This window comes from Pseudophryne corroboree, unplaced genomic scaffold, assembly GCF_028390025.1.
Source record: "Pseudophryne corroboree isolate aPseCor3 unplaced genomic scaffold, aPseCor3.hap2 scaffold_1714, whole genome shotgun sequence".
NCBI lineage: Eukaryota > Metazoa > Chordata > Amphibia > Anura > Myobatrachidae > Pseudophryne > Pseudophryne corroboree.
In genome coordinates this window covers 1-12,546 of record NW_026968350.1, presented here as the reverse complement: position 1 = coordinate 12,546, position 12,546 = coordinate 1, and the positions used below count along the sequence as shown (strand labels likewise).

General features: G+C 47.3%; 8 non-coding genes across 8 annotated transcripts; all 8 read left to right on the top strand.

Annotated features, from left to right (window-relative positions):
* The first annotated feature begins 89 nt into the window (after window positions 1–89).
* On the top strand, window positions 90–253 carry LOC135002143 (U1 spliceosomal RNA). Its single transcript, XR_010203426.1, has one exon. It is a non-coding gene; the product is annotated as a U1 spliceosomal RNA (small nuclear RNA).
* A 1,237-nt stretch (window positions 254–1,490) lies between these two features.
* Window positions 1,491–1,654, top strand: LOC135002142 (U1 spliceosomal RNA). The gene has a single exon (XR_010203425.1). It is a non-coding gene; the product is annotated as a U1 spliceosomal RNA (small nuclear RNA).
* Window positions 1,655–2,890: 1,236 nt separating this feature from the next.
* Window positions 2,891–3,054, top strand: LOC135002133 (U1 spliceosomal RNA). The gene has a single exon (XR_010203416.1). It is a non-coding gene; the product is annotated as a U1 spliceosomal RNA (small nuclear RNA).
* Window positions 3,055–4,289: 1,235 nt separating this feature from the next.
* LOC135002098 (U1 spliceosomal RNA) lies at window positions 4,290–4,453 on the top strand. The gene has a single exon (XR_010203384.1). It is a non-coding gene; the product is annotated as a U1 spliceosomal RNA (small nuclear RNA).
* Window positions 4,454–5,690: 1,237 nt separating this feature from the next.
* On the top strand, window positions 5,691–5,854 carry LOC135002140 (U1 spliceosomal RNA). Its single transcript, XR_010203423.1, has one exon. It is a non-coding gene; the product is annotated as a U1 spliceosomal RNA (small nuclear RNA).
* Window positions 5,855–7,090: 1,236 nt separating this feature from the next.
* LOC135002118 (U1 spliceosomal RNA) lies at window positions 7,091–7,254 on the top strand. Its single transcript, XR_010203402.1, has one exon. It is a non-coding gene; the product is annotated as a U1 spliceosomal RNA (small nuclear RNA).
* A 1,236-nt stretch (window positions 7,255–8,490) lies between these two features.
* Window positions 8,491–8,654, top strand: LOC135002116 (U1 spliceosomal RNA). The gene has a single exon (XR_010203400.1). It is a non-coding gene; the product is annotated as a U1 spliceosomal RNA (small nuclear RNA).
* A 3,433-nt stretch (window positions 8,655–12,087) lies between these two features.
* On the top strand, window positions 12,088–12,251 carry LOC135002084 (U1 spliceosomal RNA). The gene has a single exon (XR_010203370.1). It is a non-coding gene; the product is annotated as a U1 spliceosomal RNA (small nuclear RNA).
* The last annotated feature ends 295 nt before the right edge of the window (window positions 12,252–12,546 follow it).

Sequence of the window (12,546 nt, the reverse complement as noted above, 5' to 3'; positions counted from 1 at the left end):
GAGAGTTCACTTGTCATGGCTCCGGTCAACCTCCTTCACTTGACGGGGGTGTGCCCAAGCAGCGGCCCTCCTGAGCCCTAGTCCAACTCATACTTACCTGGCAGGGGAGATACCATGATCACGAAGGTGGTTCTCCCAGGGCGAGGCTCATCCATTGCACTCCGGGTGTACTGACCCCTGCGATTTCCCCAAATGCGGGAAACTCGACTGCATAATTTGTGGTAGTGGGGGACTGCGTTCGCGCTTTCCCCTGATCATCTCTGGTAAAAGTCAGATCTTTTTGTGTGCTGCTGGTGCTGTCTCTTCCTTTGCTGTTTCCATCCTTTTCTTCATTTCAACCCTTCCTCCACTGGACCCCTGTGCCCGTTAAGGTGCGCTTCTATCTTTCACTCAGCGCTCTCTTCTCATCTCTACTCCTGTGCGCTGGCTGCATGCTTCCTTGCTTTTTCCGGCCTTGTACTGTGCTTCGCATAAACAACCAATACAGGGCGCTGCAGGACCCACACGGTTTCACTTGCTTTGTAAAGTAGGCCCCCAGATTGTGTCAGATATGAGGGGGAGAGAGAAAAAAAACTTTGCTCCCTCATTTCATGCAGTAGCTTGTCTACTTTGTAAAATGGTAGGCCTCGCTGGGCTGCCGTAGTCTTCCTACACATAGTAAGCGTTTAAATTGAGGCGGCGAAAACTAGAAGAAAGAGAGCATTTTTGGTTTGCGTGCAGATTTTGGGCAGGTGGATTGGTGGCAAAACACAAAGTATTTGTCTATGGTGCTTATAAGACGGGGGACAAAAGAAAAAAAATCACATTTGCTTTTGGTTCACTTGCTTGAGAAGTACGCTTTTTGGGCCATTTGGGTGAAACAACTTTTGACGTGTTCAAATCAGTAAAAAGACTAATGGCTTTTTTGAGACTACAAAGTCTTTTGAAAGAAAAAAAAAATCAAACAAAAACCAAGGTATAATTTGTGTGAGTGCCGCAGGGGGGATAAGAAAGAAAGAAAAAATAAATAAAAAGAAATCCGTGACGACGACGTTCGGACGAGCGCTAACGTCGGAAAATGGTCTCGGTGCGAGGATGAGAAAACCCTCAGCAGCGAGGGGGTTAAATCTCAAGCTGCCTTTTATATTTTATTTTCCAATTTAAGAACCCATTGAGACATAGGACGGTGCACTGCCTGTTGCTTTTCATATGGAGATGAGGGTTGCAGCTACTGTAACTGTGCCCGACTGCTTTTATGACATGACGGTATGCAAATTCATCTGCTGCAGTGTGCCCTGGGAAGGATTTGCACTAGTTGTGCGCATAGTTTGGGGGTGCTTCAGGAACAGTCACCCTTCCGCCTTCCCATGTCAACGTGAAGAGATGCAGCCTCCCTGCAGTTTTCTTTTCCCGTCCCCTGCCGAGAGTTCACTTGTCATGGCTCCGGTCAACCTCCTTCACTTGACGGGGGTGTGCCCAAGCAGGGGCCCTCCTGAGCCCTAGTCCAACTCATACTTACCTGGCAGGGGAGATACCATGATCACGAAGGTGGTTCTCCCAGGGCGAGGCTCATCCATTGCACTCCGGGTGTACTGACCCCTGCGATTTCCCCAAATGCGGGAAACTCGACTGCATAATTTGTGGTAGTGGGGGACTGCGTTCGCGCTTTCCCCTGATCATCTCTGGTAAAAGTCAGATCTTTTTGTGTGCTGCTGGTGCTGTCTCTTCCTTTGCTGTTTCCATCCTTTTCTTCATTTCAACCCTCCCTCCACTGGACCCCTGTGCCCGTTAAGGTGCGCTTCTATCTTTCACTCAGCGCTCTCTTCTCATCTCTTCTCCTGTGCGCTGGCTGCATGCTTCCTTGCTTTTTCCGGCCTTGTACTGTGCTTCGCATATACAACCAATACAGGGCGCTGCAGGACCCACACGGTTTCACTTGCTTTGTAAAGTAGGCCCCCAGATTGTGTCAGATATGAGGGGGAGAGAGAAAAAAAACTTTGCTCCCTCATTTCATGCAGTAGCTTGTCTACTTTGTAAAATGGTAGGCCTCGCTGGGCTGCCGTAGTCTTCCTACACATAGTAAGCGTTTAAATTGAGGCGGCGAAAACTAGAAGAAAGAGAGCATTTTTGGTTTGCGTGCAGATTTTGGGCAGGTGGATTGGTGGCAAAACACAAAGTATTTGTCTATGGTGCTTATAAGACGGGGGACAAAAGAAAAAAAATCACATTTGCTTTTGGTTCACTTGCTTGAGAAATACGCTTTTTGGGCCATTTGGGTGAAACAACTTTTGACGTGTTCAAATCAGTAAAAAGACTAATGGCTTTTTTGAGACTACAAAGTCTTTTGAAAGAAAAAAAAAACAAACAAAAACCAAGGTATAATTTGTGTGAGTGCCGCAGGGGGGATAAGAAAGAAAGAAAAAATAAATAAAAAGAAATCCGTGACGACGACGTTCGGACGAGCGCTAACGTCGGAAAATGGTCTCGGTGCGAGGATGAGAAAACCCTCAGCAGCGAGGGGGTTAAATCTCAAGCTGCCTTTTATATTTTATTTTCCAATTTAAGAACCCATTGAGACATAGGACGGTGCACTGCCTGTTGCTTTTCATATGGAGATGAGGGTTGCAGCTACTGTAACTGTGCCCGACTGCTTTTATGACATGACGGTATGCAAATTCATCTGCTGCAGTGTGCCCTGGGAAGGATTTGCACTAGTTGTGCGCATAGTTTGGGGGTGCTTCAGGAACAGTCACCCTTCCGCCTTCCCATGTCAACGTGAAGAGATGCAGCCTCCCTGCAGTTTTCTTTTCCCGTCCCCTGCCGAGAGTTCACTTGTCATGGCTCCGGTCAACCTCCTTCACTTGACGGGGGTGTGCCCAAGCAGGGGCCCTCCTGAGCCCTAGTCCAACTCATACTTACCTGGCAGGGGAGATACCATGATCACGAAGGTGGTTCTCCCAGGGCGAGGCTCATTCATTGCACTCCGGGTGTGCTGACCCCTGCGATTTCCCCAAATGCGGGAAACTCGACTGCATAATTTGTGGTAGTGGGGGACTGCGTTCGCGCTTTCCCCTGATCATCTCTGGTAAAAGTCAGATCTTTTTGTGTGCTGCTGGTGCTGTCTCTTCCTTTGCTGTTTCCATCCTTTTCTTCATTTCAACTCTCCCTCCACTGGACCCCTGTGCCCGTTAAGGTGCGCTTCTATCTTTCACTCAGCGCTCTCTTCTCATCTCTTCTCCTGTGCGCTGGCTGCATGCTTCCTTGCTTTTTCCGGCCTTGTACTGTGCTTCGCATATACAACCAATACAGGGCGCTGCAGGACCCACACGGTTTCACTTGCTTTGTAAAGTAGGCCCCCAGATTGTGTCAGATATGAGGGGGAGAGAGAAAAAAAACTTTGCTCCCTCATTTCATGCAGTAGCTTGTCTACTTTGTAAAATGGTAGGCCTCGCTGGGCTGCCGTAGTCTTCCTACACATAGTAAGCGTTAAAATTGAGGCGGCGAAAACTAGAAGAAAGAGAGCATTTTTGGTTTGCGTGCAGATTTTGGGCAGGTGGATTGGTGGCAAAACACAAAGTATTTGTCTATGGTGCTTATAAGACGGGGGACAAAAGAAAAAAATCACATTTGCTTTTGGTTCACTTGCTTGAGAAATACGCTTTTTGGGCCATTTGGGTGAAACAACTTTTGACGTGTTCAAATCAGTAAAAAGACTAATGGCTTTTTTGAGACTACAAAGTCTTTTGAAAGAAAAAACAAACAAACAAAAACCAAGGTATAATTTGTGTGAGTGCCGCAGGGGGGATAAGAAAGAAAGAAAAAAGAAATAAAAAGAAATCCGTGACGACGACGTTCGGACGAGCGCTAACGTCGGAAAATGGTCTCGGTGCGAGGATGAGAAAACCCTCAGCAGCGAGGGGGTTAAATCTCAAGCTGCCTTTTATATTTTATTTTCCAATTTAAGAACCCATTGAGACATAGGACGGTGCACTGCCTGTTGCTTTTCATATGGAGATGAGGGTTGCAGCTACTGTAACTGTGCCCGACTGCTTTTATGACATGACGGTATGCAAATTCATCTGCTGCAGTGTGCCCTGGGAAGGATTTGCACTAGTTGTGCGCATAGTTTGGGGGTGCTTCAGGAACAGTCACCCTTCCGCCTTCCCATGTCAACGTGAAGAGATGCAGCCTCCCTGCAGTTTTCTTTTCCCGTCCCCTGCCGAGAGTTCACTTGTCATGGCTCCGGTCAACCTCCTTCACTTGACGGGGGTGTGCCCAAGCAGGGGCCCTCCTGAGCCCTAGTCCAACTCATACTTACCTGGCAGGGGAGATACCATGATCACGAAGGTGGTTCTCACAGGGCGAGGCTCATCCATTGCACTCCGGGTGTGCTGACCCCTGCGATTTCCCCAAATGCGGGAAACTCGACTGCATAATTTGTGGTAGTGGGGGACTGCGTTCGCGCTTTCCCCTGATCATCTCTGGTAAAAGTCAGATCTTTTTGTGTGCTGCTGGTGCTGTCTCTTCCTTTGCTGTTTCCATCCTTTTCTTCATTTCAACCCTCCCTCCACTGGACCCCTGTGCCCGTTAAGGTGCGCTTCTATCTTTCACTCAGCGCTCTCTTCTCATCTCTTCTCCTGTGCGCTGGCTGCATGCTTCCTTGCTTTTTCCGGCCTTGTACTGTGCTTCGCATAAACAACCAATACAGGGCGCTGCAGGACCCACACGGTTTCACTTGCTTTGTAAAGTAGGCCCCCAGATTGTGTCAGATATGAGGGGGAGAGAGAAAAAAAACTTTGCTCCCTCATTTCATGCAGTAGCTTGTCTACTTTGTAAAATGGTAGGCCTCGCTGGGCTGCCGTAGTCTTCCTACACATAGTAAGCGTTTAAATTGAGGCGGCGAAAACTAGAAGAAAGAGAGCATTTTTGGTTTGCGTGCAGATTTTGGGCAGGTGGATTGGTGGCAAAACACAAAGTATTTGTCTATGGTGCTTATAAGACGGGGGACAAAAGAAAAAAAATCACATTTGCTTTTGGTTCACTTGCTTGAGAAGTACGCTTTTTGGGCCATTTGGGTGAAACAACTTTTGACGTGTTCAAATCAGTAAAAAGACTAATGGCTTTTTTGAGACTACAAAGTCTTTTGAAAGAAAAAAAAAATCAAACAAAAACCAAGGTATAATTTGTGTGAGTGCCGCAGGGGGGATAAGAAAGAAAGAAAAAATAAATAAAAAGAAATCCGTGACGACGACGTTCGGACGAGCGCTAACGTCGGAAAATGGTCTCGGTGCGAGGATGAGAAAACCCTCAGCAGCGAGGGGGTTAAATCTCAAGCTGCCTTTTATATTTTATTTTCCAATTTAAGAACCCATTGAGACATAGGACGGTGCACTGCCTGTTGCTTTTCATATGGAGATGAGGGTTGCAGCTACTGTAACTGTGCCCGACTGCTTTTATGACATGACGGTATGCAAATTCATCTGCTGCAGTGTGCCCTGGGAAGGATTTGCACTAGTTGTGCGCATAGTTTGGGGGTGCTTCAGGAACAGTCACCCTTCCGCCTTCCCATGTCAACGTGAAGAGATGCAGCCTCCCTGCAGTTTTCTTTTCCCGTCCCCTGCCGAGAGTTCACTTGTCATGGCTCCGGTCAACCTCCTTCACTTGACGGGGGTGTGCCCAAGCAGGGGCCCTCCTGAGCCCTAGTCCAACTCATACTTACCTGGCAGGGGAGATACCATGATCACGAAGGTGGTTCTCCCAGGGCGAGGCTCATCCATTGCACTCCGGGTGTACTGACCCCTGCGATTTCCCCAAATGCGGGAAACTCGACTGCATAATTTGTGGTAGTGGGGGACTGCGTTCGCGCTTTCCCCTGATCATCTCTGGTAAAAGTCAGATCTTTTTGTGTGCTGCTGGTGCTGTCTCTTCCTTTGCTGTTTCCATCCTTTTCTTCATTTCAACTCTCCCTCCACTGGACCCCTGTGCCCGTTAAGGTGCGCTTCTATCTTTCACTCAGCGCTCTCTTCTCATCTCTTCTCCTGTGCGCTGGCTGCATGCTTCCTTGCTTTTTCCGGCCTTGTACTGTGCTTCGCATATACAACCAATACAGGGCGCTGCAGGACCCACACGGTTTCACTTGCTTTGTAAAGTAGGCCCCCAGATTGTGTCAGATATGAGGGGGAGAGAGAAAAAAAACTTTGCTCCCTCATTTCATGCAGTAGCTTGTCTACTTTGTAAAATGGTAGGCCTCGCTGGGCTGCCGTAGTCTTCCTACACATAGTAAGCGTTTAAATTGAGGCGGCGAAAACTAGAAGAAAGAGAGCATTTTTGGTTTGCGTGCAGATTTTGGGCAGGTGGATTGGTGGCAAAACACAAAGTATTTGTCTATGGTGCTTATAAGACGGGGGACAAAAGAAAAAAAATCACATTTGCTTTTGGTTCACTTGCTTGAGAAATACGCTTTTTGGGCCATTTGGGTGAAACAACTTTTGACGTGTTCAAATCAGTAAAAAGACTAATGGCTTTTTTGAGACTACAAAGTCTTTTGAAAGAAAAAACAAACAAACAAAAACCAAGGTATAATTTGTGTGAGTGCCGCAGGGGGGATAAGAAAGAAAGAAAAAATAAATAAAAAGAAATCCGTGACGACGACGTTCGGACGAGCGCTAACGTCGGAAAATGGTCTCGGTGCGAGGATGAGAAAACCCTCAGCAGCGAGGGGGTTAAATCTCAAGCTGCCTTTTATATTTTATTTTCCAATTTAAGAACCCATTGAGACATAGGACGGTGCACTGCCTGTTGCTTTTCATATGGAGATGAGGGTTGCAGCTACTGTAACTGTGCCCGACTGCTTTTATGACATGACGGTATGCAAATTCATCTGCTGCAGTGTGCCCTGGGAAGGATTTGCACTAGTTGTGCGCATAGTTTGGGGGTGCTTCAGGAACAGTCACCCTTCCGCCTTCCCATGTCAACGTGAAGAGATGCAGCCTCCCTGCAGTTTTCTTTTCCCGTCCCCTGCCGAGAGTTCACTTGTCATGGCTCCGGTCAACCTCCTTCACTTGACGGGGGTGTGCCCAAGCAGGGGCCCTCCTGAGCCCTAGTCCAACTCATACTTACCTGGCAGGGGAGATACCATGATCACGAAGGTGGTTCTCCCAGGGTGAGGCTCATCCATTGCACTCCGGGTGTGCTGACCCCTGCGATTTCCCCAAATGCGGGAAACTCGACTGCATAATTTGTGGTAGTGGGGGACTGCGTTCGCGCTTTCCCCTGATCATCTCTGGTAAAAGTCAGATCTTTTTGTGTGCTGCTGGTGCTGTCTCTTCCTTTGCTGTTTCCATCCTTTTCTTCATTTCAACTCTCCCTCCACTGGACCCCTGTGCCCGTTAAGGTGCGCTTCTATCTTTCACTCAGCGCTCTCTTCTCATCTCTTCTCCTGTGCGCTGGCTGCATGCTTCCTTGCTTTTTCCGGCCTTGTACTGTGCTTCGCATAAACAACCAATACAGGGCGCTGCAGGACCCACACGGTTTCACTTGCTTTGTAAAGTAGGCCCCCAGATTGTGTCAGATATGAGGGGGAGAGAGAAAAAAAACTTTGCTCCCTCATTTCATGCAGTAGCTTGTCTACTTTGTAAAATGGTAGGCCTCGCTGGGCTGCCGTAGTCTTCCTACACATAGTAAGCGTTTAAATTGAGGCGGCGAAAACTAGAAGAAAGAGAGCATTTTTGGTTTGCGTGCAGATTTTTGGGCAGGTGGATTGGTGGCAAAACACAAAGTATTTGTCTATGGTGCTTATAAGACGGGGGACAAAAGAAAAAAATCACATTTGCTTTTGGTTCACTTGCTTGAGAAATACGCTTTTTGGGCCATTTGGGTGAAACAACTTTTGACGTGTTCAAATCAGTAAAAAGACTAATGGCTTTTTTGAGACTACAAAGTCTTTTGAAAGAAAAAAAAAACAAACAAAAACCAAGGTATAATTTGTGTGAGTGCCGCAGGGGGGATAAGAAAGAAAGAAAAAAGAAATAAAAAGAAATCCGTGACGACGACGTTCGGACGAGCGCTAACGTCGGAAAATGGTCTCGGTGCGAGGATGAGAAAACCCTCAGCAGCGAGGGGGTTAAATCTCAAGCTGCCTTTTATATTTTATTTTCCAATTTAAGAACCCATTGAGACATAGGACGGTGCACTGCCTGTTGCTTTTCATATGGAGATGAGGGTTGCAGCTACTGTAACTGTGCCCGACTGCTTTTATGACATGACGGTATGCAAATTCATCTGCTGCAGTGTGCCCTGGGAAGGATTTGCACTAGTTGTGCGCATAGTTTGGGGGTGCTTCAGGAACAGTCACCCTTCCGCCTTCCCATGTCAACGTGAAGAGATGCAGCCTCCCTGCAGTTTTCTTTTCCCGTCCCCTGCCGAGAGTTCACTTGTCATGGCTCCGGTCAACCTCCTTCACTTGACGGGGGTGTGCCCAAGCAGGGGCCCTCCTGAGCCCTAGTCCAACTCATACTTACCTGGCAGGGGAGATACCATGATCACGAAGGTGGTTCTCCCAGGGCGAGGCTCATCCATTGCACTCCGGGTGTGCTGACCCCTGCGATTTCCCCAAATGCGGGAAACTCGACTGCATAATTTGTGGTAGTGGGGGACTGCGTTCGCGCTTTCCCCTGATCATCTCTGGTAAAAGTCAGATCTTTTTGTGTGCTGCTGGTGCTGTCTCTTCCTTTGCTGTTTCCATCCTTTTCTTCATTTCAACTCTCCCTCCACTGGACCCCTGTGCCCGTTAAGGTGCGCTTCTATCTTTCACTCAGCGCTCTCTTCTCATCTCTTCTCCTGTGCGCTGGCTGCATGCTTCCTTGCTTTTTCCGGCCTTGTACTGTGCTTCGCATATACAATAGAGATGAGCGCCTGAAATTTTTCGGGTTTTGTGTTTTGGTTTTGGGTTCGGTTCCGCGGCCGTGTTTTGGGTTCGAACGCGTTTTGGCAAAACCTCACCGAATTATTTTTGTCGGATTCGGGTGTGTTTTGGATTCGGGTGTTTTTTTCCAAAAACACTAAAAAACAGCTTAAATCATAGAATTTGGGGGTCATTTTGATCCCAAAGTATTATTAACCTCAAAAACCATAATTTACACTCATTTTCAGTCTATTCTGAATACCTCACACCTCACAATATTATTTTTAGTCCTAAAATTTGCACCGAGGTCGCTGTGTGAGTAAGATAAGCGACCCTAGTGGCCGACACAAACACCGGGCCCATCTAGGAGTGGCACTGCAGTGTCACGCAGGATGTCCCTTCCAAAAAACCCTCCCCAAACAGCACATGACGCAAAGAAAAAAAGAGGCGCAATGAGGTAGCTGTGTGAGTAAGATTAGCGACCCTAGTGGCCGACACAAACACCGGGCCCATCTAGGAGTGGCATTTTTGTTCTCCATATTTTAATAGGCACAACTAAAAGGCACCTCAGGTAAACAATGGAGATGGATGGATTGGATACTAGTATACAATTATGGACGGGCTGCCGAGTGCCGACACAGAGGTAGCCACAGCCGTGAACTACCGCACTGTACTGTGTCTGCTGCTAATATATAGACTGGTTGATAAAGAGATAGTATACTCGTAACTAGTATGTATGTATAAAGAAAGAAAAAAAAACCACGGTTAGGTGGTATATACAATTATGGACGGGCTGCCGAGTGCCGACACAGAGGTAGCCACAGCCGTGAACTACCGCACTGTACTGTGTCTGCTGCTAATATATAGACTGGTTGATAAAGAGATAGTATACTCGTAACTAGTATGTATGTATAAAGAAAGAAAAAAAAACCACGGTTAGGTCACTGGTATATACAATTATGGACGGGCTGCCGAGTGCCGACACAGAGGTAGCCACAGCCGTGAACTACCGCACTGTACTGTGTCTGCTGCTAATATATAGACTGGTTGATAAAGAGATAGTATACTCGTAACTAGTATGTATGTATAAAGAAAGAAAAAAAAACCACGGTTAGGTGGTATATACAATTATGGACGGGCTGCCGAGTGCCGACACAGAGGTAGCCACAGCCGTGAACTACCGCACTGTACTGTGTCTGCTGCTAATATATAGACTGGTAACTGGTTGATAAAGAGATAGTATACTCGTAACTAGTATGTATGTATAAAGAAAGAAAAAAAAACCACGGTTAGGTGGTATATACAATTATGGACGGGCTGCCGAGTGCCGACACAGAGGTAGCCACAGCCGTGAACTACCGCACTGTACTGTGTCTGCTGCTAATATAGACTGGTTGATAAAGAGATAGTATACTCGTAACTAGTATGTATGTATAAAGAAAGAAAAAAAAACCACGGTTAGGTGGTATATACAATTATGGACGGGCTGCCGAGTGCCGACACAGAGGTAGCCACAGCCGTGAACTACCGCACTGTACTGTGTCTGCTGCTAATATATAGACTGGTTGATAAAGAGATAGTATACTCGTAACTAGTATGTATGTATAAAGAAAGAAAAAAAAAACACGGTTAGGTGGTATATACAATTATGGACGGGCTGCCGAGTGCCGACACAGAGGTAGCCACAGCCGTGAACTACCGCACTGTACTGTGTCTGCTGCTAATATAGACTGGTTGATAAAGAGATAGTATACTCGTAACTAGTATGTATGTATAAAGAAAGAAAAAAAAACCACGGTTAGGTGGTATATACAATTATGGACGGGCTGCCGAGTGCCGACACAGAGGTAGCCACAGCCGTGAACTACCGCACTGTACTGTGTCTGCTGCTAATATATAGACTGGTTGATAAAGAGATAGTATACTACTAATATTATATATACTGGTGGTCAGGTCACACTGGTCACTAGTCACACTGGCAGTGGCACTCCTGCAGCAAAAGTGTGCACTGTTTAATTTTAATATAATATTATGTACTCCTGGCTCCTGCTATAACCTATAACTGGCACTGCAGTGGTGCTCCCCAGTCTCCCCCACAATTATAAGCTGTGTGAGCTGAGCAGTCAGACAGATATAGATGATGCAGCACACTGGCCTGAGCCTGAGCAGTGCACACAGATATGGTATGTGACTGACTGAGTCACTGTGTGTATCGCTTTTTTCAGGCAGAGAACGGATATATTAAATAAACTGCACTGTGTGTCTGGTGGTCACTCACTATATAATATATTATGTACTCCTGGCTCCTGCTATAACCTATAACTGGCACTGCAGTAGTGCTCCCCAGTCTCCCCCACAATTATAAGCTGTGTGAGCTGAGCAGTCAGACAGATATATATAATATTATATATAGATAATAGATGATGCAGCACACTGGCCTGAGCCTGAGCAGTGCACACAGATATGGTATGTGACTGAGTCACTGTGTGCTGTGTATCGCTTTTTTCAGGCAGAGAACGGATTATAAATAAAACTGGTGGTCACTGGTCACTATCAGCAAAACTCTGCACTGTACTGAGTACTCCTAATGCTCCCCAAAATTAGTAAATCAAGTGTCTCTCTAATCTATTCTAAACGGAGAGGACGCCAGCCACGTCCTCTCCCTATCAATCTCAATGCACGTGTGAAAATGGCGGCGACGCGCGGTTCCTTATATAGAATCCGAGTCTCGCGATAGAATCCGAGCCTCGCGAGAATCCGACAGCGTCATGATGACGTTCGGGCGCGCTCGGGTTAACCGAGCAAGGCGGGAAGATCCGAGTCGCTCGGACCCGTGAAAAAAAACATGAAGTTCTGGCGGGTTCGGATTCAGAGAAACCGAACCCGCTCATCTCTACTTTTCATATGGAGATGAGGGATGCAGCTACTGTAACTGTGCCCGACTGCTTTTATGACATGACGGTATGCAAATTCATCTGCTGCAGTGTGCCCTGGGAAGGATTTGCACTAGTTGTGCGCATAGTTTGGGGGTGCTTCAGGAACAGTCACCCTTCCGCCTTCCCATGTCAACGTGAAGAGATGCAGCCTCCCTGCAGTTTTCTTTTCCCGTCCCCTGCCGAGAGTTCACTTGTCATGGCTCCGGTCAACCTCCTTCACTTGACGGGGGTGTGCCCAAGCAGGGGCCCTCCTGAGCCCAAGTCCAACTCATACTTACCTGGCAGGGGAGATACCATGATCACGAAGGTGGTTCTCCCAGGGTGAGGCTCATCCATTGCACTCCGGGTGTGCTGACCCCTGCGATTTCCCCAAATGCGGGAAACTCGACTGCATAATTTGTGGTAGTGGGGGACTGCGTTCGCGCTTTCCCCTGATCATCTCTGGTAAAAGTCAGATCTTTTTGTGTGCTGCTGGTGCTGTCTCTTCCTTTGCTGTTTCTATCCTTTTCTTCATTTCAACTCTCCCTCCACTGGACCCCTGTGCCCGTTAAGGTGCGCTTCTATCTTTCACTCAGCGCTCTCTTCTCATCTCTTCTCCTGTGCGCTGGCTGCATGCTTCCTTGCTTTTTCCGGCCTTGTACTGTGCTTCGCATAAACAACCAATACAGGGCGCTGCAGGACCCACACGGTTTCACTTGCTTTGTAAAGTAGGCCTCCAGATTGTGTCAG